Source organism: Bos mutus, chromosome 13, assembly GCF_027580195.1.
Source record: "Bos mutus isolate GX-2022 chromosome 13, NWIPB_WYAK_1.1, whole genome shotgun sequence".
Lineage (NCBI taxonomy): Eukaryota > Metazoa > Chordata > Mammalia > Artiodactyla > Bovidae > Bos > Bos mutus.
Genome location: NC_091629.1, coordinates 28,635,763 through 28,648,114, shown reverse-complemented (window position 1 = coordinate 28,648,114; position 12,352 = coordinate 28,635,763). Strand labels below are relative to the sequence as shown.

General features: G+C 39.3%; 1 long non-coding RNA gene across 1 annotated transcript in view; it reads right to left on the bottom strand.

Moving 5' to 3' along the window:
* Nucleotides 1-7,316: 7,316 nt before the first annotated feature.
* Nucleotides 7,317-12,352, bottom strand: part of LOC138990522 (uncharacterized) — a 44,065-nt gene continuing 39,029 nt past the window's right edge. Inside the window, exons 4-5 of the long non-coding RNA XR_011466662.1 lie at nucleotides 11,290-11,438; nucleotides 7,317-10,819 (exon numbers count right to left, since the gene is read on the bottom strand). This is a non-coding gene — a long non-coding RNA (uncharacterized lncRNA). The remainder of the gene's footprint in view (nucleotides 10,820-11,289; nucleotides 11,439-12,352) is intronic.

Below are 12,352 nucleotides of genomic sequence, written 5' to 3'. Positions count from 1 at the left end.
AAAAATGTGGTCTCGATACTTAACATGTATAATAAAGAGACCACAGTGCTTCTTTTCAACATCCTAAAACCTTAGCTTTTGATGGTTCTCTTTTATTTTGCACAACTTATTTTCCACTTATTTGAGTGTGGGGTGTAACACACACAAAATGCAAAAAAGATGGCAATGAGTTTATTCTGTTGCTGCTGCTCCTTCTTGTATCCTTCTCCATATGCTAAATATAATACTGAATCCTATGTAAATGATAATGCCATGGATCAGTGGTTGTCAAGGTGGGATTCCTGGACCAGCAGCATCAGTATCACCTGGACATTTGTTAAAAATTCAAATTCTCAGGTCCTGTCCCAGATGCAGAAATTGTGTGCTGCATGGCTCACCACCCAGTGTTTTAATATTAATAGCATTTTTAGCTGATTCTGATGATGCTGAAGTTTGAGAACCATACCATAGGTGTGACAAACCTAGACAGTGAATTAAAAAGCAGAGACATCACTTTATGGATAAAGGTCCATATAGTCAAAGCTATGGTTTATCCAGTAGTCATGTACGGATGTAAGAGTTGGGCCATAAAGAAGGTTGAGCACTGATGCTTTCAAATTGTGATGCTGGAGAAGACTCAAGAGTCCCTTGGACTGCAAGGAGATCAAATCAGTCAATCCTAAAGAAAATCAACTGTGAATATTCATTGGAAGGACTGATGCTGAAACTCACACTCCAATACTTTGGCCACCTGATGCCAAGAACCAACTCACTGGAAAAGACTCTAATGTTGGGAAACAATGAGGGCAGGAGAGAAGGGGATGACAAAGGTTGAGATGGTTGGATGGCATGATCGACTCAATGGACATGAGTTTGAGCAAATTCCAGGAGACAATGAGGGACAGAGGAGCCTGGTATGCTACAGTCCTTGGGGTCACAGAGTCAGACACAATTTAGTGACTGAACAATAACAACTCTCCTAGTATATTATAAAAATGTGTGACATGTCCGGAGGGAAGTGAAATATGCCATTAGAGCTTCAGTGTTTAGTCCATACAGACATGTGGACATTATACTCTTTCACATGTGTTCAGTCATATAGCAAGTATTTCCTGAGGACTACTATGGCCAGAGCCCTGTATCAGGCATCCAATATAGTCATAAAGAAGACGGATGCAACCTCTGCCCTCATCAAGTCTGTGCAGCTTGGTATGCAGACTTGTGACCTTTTTTCATGCTTTCACAAATATTACTGAGTCATAATTTACTGAAAATATTTTTACTGACTTCTCAAATGTGTTTTGGAATCCAAGATCTATTCTGTGTGAAAATGCAGCTTTAAGAAAACTATTAATACCTGTGATGGATTCATTTTGATATTTGGCAAAACTAATACAATTATGTAAAGTTTAAAAATAAAATAAAATTAAAAAAAAAAAGAAAATGAGTGTGTTATGGTAGATAACACTTTTCTAACTTTATGTAATCATATTCCTATTAATTTTGTTTCAGTTCAGTTCAGTTCAGTCGCTCAGTCGTGTCTGACTCTTTGCGACCCCATGAATTGCAGCATGCCAGGCCTCCCTGTCCATCACCAACTCCCAGAGTTCACCCAAACCCATGTCCATCGAGTCAGTGATGCCATCCAGCCATCTCATCCTCTGTCGTCCCTTTCTCCTCCTGCCCCCAATCCCTCCCAGCATCAGTCTTTTCCAATGAGTCAACTCTCCACATGAGGTATGCAGGTCAGGAAGCAACAGTTAGAACTGGACATGGAACAACAGACTGGTTCCAAATAATTTTGTTTAAACTCATTTTAATATGATCCAGCTATCACAGCACATGACTGGTTATAAAATACCTCCCATAATTATATTGCTCAAAAAACCTTTTAATTATAAAACATGATATTATCAGCAAAAATATTTTACAAGAATGATTGCTACAGAATTCTTTAAGTCTACTTAAACAAGCAAGATTAATATTGCTCATAAGATAAATTTGGTGCATTCTATTAAAAAATGGATTTTTTTAAGAGAATGGTGAAAGGACTAAATAGAAGAGGAATCTTCTGGAAGCTGAAACAACATCTGATAATTGATTTATTTCACAGACATCACGTATTTTCCCTTATTGGAAGACAGAAATTTTAAAAAGAAACTTGAAATACTTTTTCTTGGCAAGCCAGACAAATGGACAATTGATAACACTTCTTTATAGACTTATGCCTATTTTTCAATTTGCTCTCTAACCTTATGTGACAAGAAAAAGAGATTTTATCATTTGTTGCTGTTTTTTAAAAACAAAAAAATAACTCAAGGGAGTCAACGGACCTTACCGGTTGAGTGGATATAAGTGTTGAAGGCTAAAGGGAGCAAGCTGGGGCCTGGGGACATTTCAGTAAACATGGAACAATTGGAGACAAGCAGTTTGGTGGGGATTTTCATAAATTCTATTTTGATCATGTTGCTTTTGAGGAGCCTCTACATGGAGAGGCTAAGACCTCTGAGTGGAGACGTCAAGTGAGCATTCTGATCTATGAGATAGCCCCAGGAGAGAAGTCAGGATAGGGAGCGCTATCATGCTGAGGGTAACTGAAACCAGACCATTCAGGGGGAGCATGCAGGGAGACAGAAGAGGAGGGCTTCCACACTCTTAAAAGAACTTCACCTCTGAGTCGGGAGGATGGTGAGGACCCAGAAAGGGATGTAAATAGGGACCTGAGGGAGGATGCAAATCAGGAGAGTGTGCAATTACAGACGCTAAGCATGGGAATTGTTTAAAAGAATCTATAAAACAAGATACTGTTTTGAATTCTTCCAAAAGGGCTGGTTGAGAAAGCACCTCAACTCCCTCCACCCTTTTCAGAAAAACATTCTCAATAGGCCAGATCAGGGTGGATTCAAGGTGACTAGAAAGAGCCTGATAGGCTACAGTCCATGGGGTCGCAAAGAGTTGGACACGCCTGAGTGACTGAGCAACCAGCTTCGCTCTCACTTTCAAGAATTCAGCTTTTTAAAAAAGCGGTACTGCTTCTTGAGCTTGCTTTTTAACAGCATAACTGGAAAGCTGAGGAGACAGAGGGTAGTGCAAAAGAGGGAGTGAGAGAGGGAAAGGAGAGGCAGGGAGAGGGATCTGTTCAAACATCAAAGTGGTCCCCCACTTCTTTCATAGCAGAAAGAAAGAGGGAAGCCTGGACACCAATGCAAGCATTTTGCAGACTTCAAAGGAGGCAGTGAAGTTTGCTGGCAGAGGCATTTCATGTTTTATTTTTCTGTGAAATTGAAGATGAGATCATCTGTTGAGTTTGTTTTTGTTGGGAGATAGTTGGAAAAAAGTGTAGAGGGTATTGACAAGCAATTTTGGAGTCTAGGAGAATAATTTGCTTAGGGAAATAGAACGTAAATACATGTCTGTGTGCATGCTCAGTTGTGTCCTCTGCAACCCCATGCACTGTAGCCCCCCAGGCTCCTCAGTCCATGAAATCTTCCAGGCAAGAATACTGCAGTGGGTTGCCGTCTCCTGCTCCAGGGGATCTTCCTGACCCAGGGGTTGAACTCTCATCTCTTGCATCTCCTACATTAGCAGACAGGTTCTTTACCACTAGTACTACCTGGGAAGCCATGAATACATGGCAGTGTCATAAAAAAGAGTATATTACAAACCCACTGTTTAATATACTATTATTTATATGTACACACAACCACCTCCAATGATGCATTCATGTATCTATCTATGTGATAAAATTTAAGATTGTTTCACTTTACTTCTGGTAGTCTTATGAATTTTTGAATGAACATATTCTGCTTGTTCACTAAGGCAAAGAAACAAGAAAAATACTCTGTAAGTTAAATTGACTATGTTATTGGTAAAATAACTGACTTCAGTAAGCTAACTATATATTTTTACCTTATAGTGCTCATTCAAGTGTAAATATTCAGAAGGACAATGCTTCAACAGGCACCAATCTTATTTAGGAGCTCTGACTCGAAACCACAGTAGCAAGGCTCCTATTTTATAAAACTTGACTTTCAAAAATAGTTTCCTTTTTCCATACTGACACTGGAAAATATTTAATTAATCACATCTCCTTTTTATGCTAGCCTCTGCAAAGCACAGAGCCAATTAATTAATATCCATAGCACTCTCTGGCTCCATTTACCACAGCAGGTTGAGAAAACACTAATTCTGAGGTGTAGCTTTAGGTTTTACTCAAGAAAAAAGTCTTTGATGTGTAAAAACTCAGTCCATATGCTTCTGACTCTGTAATATTTAACACTTCAAAACATTTGCTTTGTGAATAATATTTATTGTCCTAAACCTTTTGAGTTCTTATAATAAGCTCCCTATCCAAAAATTTGGGGAGAGGTTTTTACACTGAGGAAATTATTGAGTAAAACGGTACAAGACATTGGTTTAGAATATTTTTTTAAATTTTATTTTATTTAACTTTACAATATTGTATTGGTTTAGAATATTTAAACCAAAGTTTCAGTTCAGTTCAGTTCCATCGCTCAGTCGTGTCCGACTCTTTGCGACCCCATGAATCTCAGCACGTCAGGCCTCCCTGTCCATCACCAACTTCCGGAGTTCACTCAGACTCACGTCCATCGAGTCAGTGATGCCATCCAGCCATCTCATCCTCTGTCGTCCCCTTCTCCTCCTGCCCCCAATCCCTCCCAGCATCAGAGTCTTTTCCAATGAGTCAACTCTTCGCATGAGGTGGCCAAAGTACTGGAGTTTCAGCTCTAGCATCATTCCTTCCAAAGAAATCCCAGGGCTGATCTCCTTCAGAATGGACTGGTTGGATCTCCTTGCAGTCCAAGGGACTCTCAAGAGTCTTCTCCAACACCACAGTTCAAAAGCATCAATTCTTCGGCGCTCAGCCTTCTTCACAGTAAAACTCTCACATCCATACATGACCACAGGAAAAACCAAAGTTTAAATAGTGAATTATCCTTGGCAAATTTCCCCCTAATATTTATATTTCTAAATTATGGTCTATATTAAGAAAATATACACACCTATTTTTCTTGTTTCTGTAGATGATCTTCCTGATTTATTCATTGTATGTAAGAATATACATTTTTAAATCTCAATAGAATTAATAGGGAAATAACATTTAACCAAAATTATAGACCATGAACATGAACTCCTTATTGCCAAATTCAGACTTAAATTGAAGAAAGTAGGGAAAACCACTAGACCATTCAGGTATGACCTAAATCAAATCCCTTATGATTATACAGTGGAAGTGAGAAATAGATTTAAGGGCCTTGATCTGATAGATAGAGTGCCTGATGACCTATGGAATGAGGTTCATGACATTGTACAGGAGACAAGGATCAAGACCATCCCCATAGAAAAGAAATGCAAAAAAGCAGAATGGCTGTCTGGGGAGGCCTTACAAATAGCTGTGAAAAGAAAAGAAGCAAAAAGCAAAGGAGAAAAGGAAAGATATAAGCATCTGAATGCAGAGTTCCAAAGAATAGCAAGGAGAGATAAGAAAGCCTTCTTCAGCAATCAATGCAAAGAAATAGAGGAAAACAACAGAATGGGAAAGACTAGGGATCTCTTCAAGAAAATCAGAGATACCAAAGGAACATTTCATGCAAAGATGAGCTCGATAAAGGACAGAAATGGTATGGACCTAACAGAAGCAGAAGATATTAAGAAGAGATGGCAAGAAAACACAGAAGAACTGTACAAGATAGATCTTCATGACCCAGATAATCACGATGGTGTGATCACTGACCTAGAGCCAGACATCCTGGAATGTGAAGTCAAGTGGGCCTTAGAAAGCATCACTACGAACAAAGCTAGTGGAGGTGATGGAATTCCAGTTGAGCTATTCCAAATCCTGAAAGATGATGCTGTGAAAGTGCTGCACTCAATATGCCAGCAAATTTGGAAAACTCAGCAGTGGCCACAGGACTGGAAAAGGTCAGTTTTCATTCCAATCCCAAAGAAAGGCAATGCCAAAGAATGCTCAAACTACTGCACAATTGCATTCATCTCACACGCTAGTAAAGTAATGCTCAAAATTCTCCAAGCCAGGCTTCAGCAATATGTGAACTGTGAACTTCCTGATGTTCAAGCTGGTTTTAGAAAAGGCAGAGGAACCAGAGATCAAATTGCCAACATCCGCTGGATCATGGAGAAAGCAAGAGAGTTCCAGAAAAACATCGATTTCTGTTTTATTGACTATGCTAAAGCCTTTGACTGTGTGGATCACAATAAATTGTGGAAAATTCTGAAAGAGATGGGAATACCAGACCACCCGATCTGCCTCTTGAGAAATTTGTATGCAGGTCAGGAAGCAACAGTTAGAACTGGACATGGAACAACAGACTGGTTCCAAATAGGAAAAGGAGTACATAAAGACTGTATATTATCACCCTGCTTATTTAACTTCCATGCAGAGTACATTATGAGAAATGCTGGGCTGGAAGAAACATAAGCTGGAATCAAGATTGCTGGGAGAAACATCAATAACCTCAGATATGCAAATAACACCACCCTTATGGCAGAAAGTGAAGAGGAACTCAAAAGCCTCTTGATGAAAGTGAAAGTGGAGAGTGAAAAAGTTGGCTTATAACTCAACATTCAGAAAACGAAGATCATGGCATCTGGTCCCATCACTTCATGGGAAATAGATGGGGAAACAGTGGAAACAGTGTCAGACTTTACCTTTCTGGGCTCCAGAATCACTGCAGATGGTGACTGCAGCCATGAAGTTAAAAGACGCTTACTCCTTGGAAGGAAAGTTATGACCAACCTAGATAGCATATTCAAAAGCAGAGACATTACTTTGCCAACAGAGGTTCATCTAGTCAAGGCTATGGTTTTTCCTGTGGTCATGTATGGATGTGAGAGTTGGATTGTGAAGAAGGCTGAGCACTGAAGAATTGATGCTTTTGAACTGTGGTGTTGAGAAGACTCTTGAGAGTCCCTTGGACTGCAAGGAGATCCAACCAGTCCATTCTGAAGGAGATCAGCCCTGGGATTTCTTTGGAAGGACTGATGCTAGAGCTGAAACTCCAGTATTTTGGCCACCTCATGCGAAGAGTTGACTCATTGGAAAAGACTCTGATGCTGGGAGTGATTGGGGGCAAGAGGAGAAGGGGATGACAGAGGACTCATCACCCAGTGATGGCTGGATGGCCTCACTGACTAGATGGATGTTAGTCTGAGTGAACTCCGGAAGTTGGTGATGGACAGGGAAGCCTGGCGTGCTGGGATTCATGGGGTCACAAAGAGTCAGACACGACTGAGTGACTGATCTGATCTGATAGTTTAAAGGTAGAAAGGGACCCAGGGAAAAGCAGTAGAAATGACATGTACAAAAATATGAGATTTTTACATGTCTGTGTATTATCACTAAATCCAAGATAGTTCTTAAGCAGTGGTCTTGCTTGAAATGTCTCATAGATTTATGGAGCTACACCTAGGACTAAAATTCAGATATCCAAAAATGTTTGCTTAGTCATTTTTACTTTAAATATAGCCACAATTTAATATTTTATTAGCTGGAAGATACAACTGCTTCATATGAAGGAAAAACTAATGCCCTAGATTTAAAAGAAATGAAGCATATGAGAAAGCAAGTATAGATTTAACAAATTTATGGGCTAGCTAAATTCTGAAGAGATCAAATTGATTTAAAAGATGTTTCAGGCAAATGAGATGTAACAAAAGAGTTAGGAAATTCAGACACACTAAAATGAATCTAAATTCATTTATTACTAGGCATTAATTACTTTAAAGATAGGTTTTGTTAAAATACAAAGAACTACTATATTATGTTCTATAGCTTTACATATATTTCATATATATATACCATGTACATAATATGTAATTATATCTATATCTACATATATTTTAATCTGACCTCCTCTTTTCCATCTAATCAATATCCATTATAATAAAAAATGTATACCTATGTTTGTGTGTATACCTACATCTATGTATGAAGACACACACATGTATCTATTATCTGTCAACATGTGCACAAATCCAGGTAGAACCATTTTTAATGGGTATATAATATTCTACAGTATGGACTGATCAAAATAGTTTTACTAATTGATTCCTTTTTTAATCCACTATCCTATCAAAGGATTTTCACAGGCATTTTGCTATTTGCAACTATGAACAGTCTTACAAGTTTCTTCTCTTAACAAGTGAGGTGGTTTTTATTAAATATATTACCAGGAGTGGAACTGCTGTTTCATAAGGAATACAAATATTGTACTTAAATAGAAATGGTACATTTTGTTCCATACTGTAGTACAAATGTACTCCCAATAGCAATATATAAAATATCCTGCTTATCCATATTCTCATTACTTTCAGATTAAATTAGATGCCAAATGAATAAGATGGCATTCTGGTATTGGTTTTTATGTTCCTACCCACTACCGATGATGAAAATTCTTTACATTTTTATTGCCGATCTGGGTTTTATTTTTTGTGCAATGTCACTACGTATCTTTGGCCCACATTTCTGTTTTACTTTTGTTCTTTTTGTATCAGCTTGAATCATTTACATCTTCTTGATGCTGGTGTTTTCTCGGTTGTGTCTTGTGTACGTGCCCTTGTGAAGCACACGGCGCAGGGGCAGATTTGATGTGTCTAGGGAAATGCTGTGAGAGATGGAATTATACCAGATGGTCACAGGGAGACGGCAGCATTCTGGGAGGTCAGGGAAGCTTTGTGTGGAAAACAGCAATGCAGCCTGTGTCTTGGAGTGAGCGGGGGTTAGCAGTGGAACAGGACACTCTTAAGTGGAGGTGGAGGTGGAGGAGGGCAGCACACACTGGAAAGCAGTCACAGCGGGGTGGGCGCCAGGGGCTGAGAAGAAGGGCAGCAGGGCTGGAAGGAAAAGAGCTTGTAGGGGTAAAGTGTAGAAGGGTGGTCCTCCGTGGGCCACACCCAACCCTAAACCCATTTTAAGTGTTGTGCTGTTAAGTGTTGTGGTGTGAGATCCGTGGGACACCACTGGACTGTCTTGAGTGGGTATTTAACAACCAACTTGTGTTTTGAAAAGCTGTCTCTGATTGTAGAAAGTAAGTTGTGAAAATGTGCTGCCCAGTGGCCCCTGGATACCACTTAGCAGGCTTTTTTTTTTTTTTTTTGTAATACAGTAAGAAATGTTCATAGGTTAAACTGTGCTGTTGGATGGAGAATGAGAGAAAAGAATGTATTAGAGAAAAGCTAAATGATGACATCAACAGGACTTCCTTTAAGAAAGAAAGAAAGAAAGTGAAGTTGCTCAGTCATGTCTGACTCTTTGTGACCTCCCATGGACTGTAGCCGACCAGGCTCCTCTGTCCATGGGATTTTCCAGGCAAGGGTACTGGAGTGGGTTGCCATTACTTCCTTTAGTATAAGGTACTTTTGATTCATCTGACTCTAGGATGAGATCCAAGTTCTAGGATCTCAAAAGTAATTACTAAGAAACTTGTTACTTTAAGCACTTTAAAGGAGAACTTAAAAATCTTTTCATTAAATTACTATTTATTATTACAAAACTTAGGACTAACAAAAGCGTTATCTAAGATTTCAGGCATTGGGTGAAGGATGCCTCCATTTGAAGCCCAGATGCATCCATTACTCACACAAGCCTCCATATATCTTTTTGCCTGTACAATGGAGCTGCCAATGGAGTGGTGGTTATGAGAATTAAGTAATGGAAAAAAAATGCTTAACAGACATTTGGCACATTCCAACGAGCTAAATAAATGTTCATTATTATTGAAATAATTCCATTATGACCGCTATTATTTGGGGAAAGCATTATAATAAAAGTTAATTTAAAAAACTCAAATAGAGGCAAGATTGCAATTTTTACTGATTCACAAGTTAATAACAGGGTTTGAAATTCTCTATCCTTAAACATGATCATTCAATGTAAATGGAGGATGTTGAGGGCTAATGGTAGGGAAGTCTGTTTATCCTGACATTCCCCAGGGTACCTGGACAGGTCTGAGTGTTCACTTGCTTGCCTTTGGCTTACTCAAGTAACAAGGAAAAATAGCGGAGAAATGCTGCATCGACTTCCTGGATTAACACTATATCATGAGCTGCGTAATTATTATAATCAGAATGTAGCAGATACATTTCTAGGATGAATAAAAGAAAATGTGTTTCCATATTAATTGGGCATCACGGACTCAACAGACATGAGTTTGAGCAAGCTCTGGGAGTTGGTGATAGACAGGGAAGCCTGGCGTGCTGCAGTCCATGGGGTCGCAAAGAATCGGACACGACTGAGCAACTGAACTGACTACAGATAACATTTACTAATATTCACTTCAGATATCTTCCTGTTATTTCACTACTCTAGCAGTTATACATGTTTTGGCTGCTTTAAATTCTCAGTTTAATCATTCTACTAATTTAAAATTGCACGATTTCAGCCCAGGTATTGTAATTAGTCTCTGTGGGATACCAATCACTACTTGGGCTTGCAAGATGAGAGCTGTACCCAACACGTGGTGCTCATGTATGTGTGACACCCTAACTCATCTTTTTATTTCAGGGTAGAAAGAAAACAGGGGATATGTGTTTGCCAATAAACTTTAATATAATTCTCCCAGGAGCAGTGACTATAAGATTAAATTTCAAATGAATACAACAGTATGTACACTAAGCACTTCAAATATGTCAGTCCCTCTAATTTGGTCCAAGTCAAGAATTTTTTAAAAAAGGGAAAAATCAGTTTCTGTTGGAATTCCTTTTATGCCTTCTGTTAGAAATTTGTAAAACTGGCTCTTGCTGGCTCAGATAGTGAAATAACAATGCATTCAGCTCCGGGCGAGCGGCTTTCCAGGCCAACCTGTCAGGAGAGAGACAGACAGCTGAGGGTAATTCATTCTCGCCACTGGGTTTCGAAGGGCTTGCAAAGAGATCTGGAATTTCTGAAATATAAATAGCACTAACTTAAAGCAAGAAATAGAAGGTGTTCTTCACATCTGCGGAGAGGCAAAAGAGGAGCTGTGAGCAAGGGGAAGCTAGCCAGATGGGATTTAAGAATCAAAAACGGGGAATTCTATCCGATTCTAAGGACACACCTTAATCAAGGATTACTTGGAATAACTGATTCATAGTGTTTTGTAAGTCTTCTATTCCTCAAAATGATCTGAGTATGCAAATAAATCCTATGCAAATGAGCCTTGGATCAAGATATGAAACTAAAATATGCCAATGAAAATAAAATGAATTGAGAGAACTGGAAAGAGCCAAAACAGGCTTAAAGCTGTGTTTTGGTTTTTATTTTTTTGCTAATTAATTCAGCATGCGACTCACATTCCAGTAGTAGCAGAGAGACTGAGCCCACACTCAAAGTGTTGGTGAATCCCACACCGGGACCAGAGTCTGGGCTCTCATCAGGGTCACGCCAGCCGAGCCGCACCAGGAACTGACTCGCTGCCAGGCGCTCTCTGCTCACACAGCTCCTGTGGGGAAGAAATCTGATACCACTTCACAGTGGCAAGTGTTATGACTTCAAGTATTCATCCTGCAGAATTCATAAATCTCTGTTTTTGTTTCTAACACCAGTATATTGAAGTCCTCAGGGAAAATATGAGGAGATATATAAATGAAAGCAAGCCTCCAAGAAAGTTTCTTTTTCTTCCCTTCTTTATTTTTTTCTATTACTTCACAGGAGAACATGTCTCAGAATTTGTCTCTAGTGTATCTTAGAACAACCTCCCTGTGGGTTCATTGGGCAGAATTTACTGAGGGTAAGAGCATGAAAACATCCTTTAGGTGTGAATTGGTCATCAGGACAGACCAACAGGATGGAAAAGTGATGATGCCATGCTCACACCTGCTTGTCCTGTGTCCAGGTAAGGCATGGTCTTGGTCCCAGACTCTGGGTGTCCATGGTCATTTCATTCAATGCTCTTTCCTGCCCAGGTCACATGAAGAATTTTGGTGTGCCAGGACATTTCTAGTGTCAATGGGGATTAAGACTCAGGCTGCTTGATGACCATATAAGAGTAAACACGTAACTCAAGCCAATCTTGTCAGAGTGCAGCCTGCCTGGCTAGCAGGCTGGTAAGGGGCTCCCTCTCCTAGAAGTCAGGAGCCTGGATGTTAGTCAGATGCGTGTAAGCCTAGCTTTTCAAATCCTTTCCCACCCACCCAATCCTTTTAACTGCAGAAACCAGGTATATAATTTTATAAATACTCACAAAGCTAAATTTATTGCTCATGTTGTTAAATTTTTATTTGATTTTCCTGTTAAAGCTTTCATCTAACTATGAATATGCCTATTTCTCAGGTAATTGTGCAATTACCTACTATAAATATTTAAATTTTCTCATTTTTCCTCAACTGAGCAATATAAATTGACTCATATCTAAAT